Below are 1,381 nucleotides of genomic sequence, written 5' to 3'. Positions count from 1 at the left end.
AGTGAGCACACCTTCATGCATAGTTTTTTCAAAAAATACAGGACGTATGAATATCAAGCCAGGGATGATCTAACTCCTTCCAAAATTTCATGGACTTAAATCTGAAAATCTATATTTACACATGAAAGAGTTTGATGAGATCATAGCCACTTTATATTTTCTGAACATGTCTTAGGACACGGTTAGGCTGAAACTCTTTCCATTTTCCTTAAAAGAGAAAGCTAAGACGTGGTTGCTTTCACTACATCTACGTTCTATTGGTAGATGGAATGACATGACAAGAGAGTTCATAAAGAAAATTTTCCCATACCATAAAACAAATATCCTCAGAAAGTTAATCATGAACTTCGCCCAAAAGGAAGATGAAACATTCTTCTAATGTTGGGAGCAGTTCAAGGATCTTGTCAGTTCATGCCCACAACACAGTTTTGAAATGTGGCACATTATACACTTTTTCTAAAATGTCGATGATTTGTAAGATTATTTGGACAGACTTGCTGAAAACGCACAATCATGGGACACCTCCCCAAAATGAAGCACCACTTCTAAGCCCACTCAATGAAATGTGAGGGGCGGAATATACCTTTTGAAAGAGGATGATGATATCAATGCTAAAGTGGTTAATCTCATAAGGAAATTCGAGGCCATGGAACTAAAGGAGGATAAGGCTAAAGAAACTATTTGCAGTATTTATGCTTGCAACATTCACGCAACTGAAAATTGCCCAACAATACCTGCTTATGAAGAAGTATTGAATGAACAATCTAATACCGTAAATAATTACCTGTTTCGACCAGAAATGAAAAGCATTTGATTTAGAAAAATATCTCACTTAATATTAACAAAAGATAGAACGAAGAGAACAATCATCAATTTCATTTATTTTGAGTTCATTTACATCTTTTAGTCCTTTGATTTTAGGATAGAATCTCTTAGAAACGCCAGAAATACAAAAGTTAAGTAAATTCAAAATATGAATTTCGGCAGCATTCTGGCTCATATTGATCATATCTACAGGGGAGATGAGTTGTGCGGGCTTCCGATGCATTTCGTCCCTTATTGGCATAATAAAGGAGTGCTTGGATCCCTTTGAAACATCTGGAACAGCCTGAGGATATGAAAAACTGTAACATGGTAGCTGTCTTAAACAATACTCGCGCAACTCCATGAATTGCGCGGGCCCGCGCAACTCGCCAGGAGTAGCGCGGCCCGGGCCTTCAAGACTCCGCACTCCCTTTAATTCTCTGTCTCCAATACCTGTCAGAGGCACTGGTCTTCTGAACATCTGATGCCCCAAATGAGGGGGTAGGGTGGTATTTATAGGCTTCCACACGTGTGAGCTCTCGAATCCTTTGCCGTGGACCCCACTTCACATTCCCAA

The 1,381-nt window shown here is 39.1% G+C and overlaps 1 non-coding gene across 1 annotated transcript; it reads right to left on the bottom strand.

Annotated features, from left to right (window-relative positions):
- Window positions 1–322: 322 nt before the first annotated feature.
- LOC131230041 (small nucleolar RNA R71) lies at window positions 323–429 on the bottom strand. The gene has a single exon (XR_009163769.1). It is a non-coding gene; the product is annotated as a small nucleolar RNA R71 (small nucleolar RNA).
- Between the last annotated feature and the right edge of the window lie 952 nt (window positions 430–1,381).

This window comes from Magnolia sinica, chromosome 16 (assembly GCF_029962835.1).
Source record: "Magnolia sinica isolate HGM2019 chromosome 16, MsV1, whole genome shotgun sequence".
Classification (NCBI taxonomy): domain Eukaryota; kingdom Viridiplantae; phylum Streptophyta; class Magnoliopsida; order Magnoliales; family Magnoliaceae; genus Magnolia; species Magnolia sinica.
The sequence above is the reverse complement of the archived record's forward strand: the minus strand, read 5'-3'. Positions and strand labels throughout refer to the sequence as shown.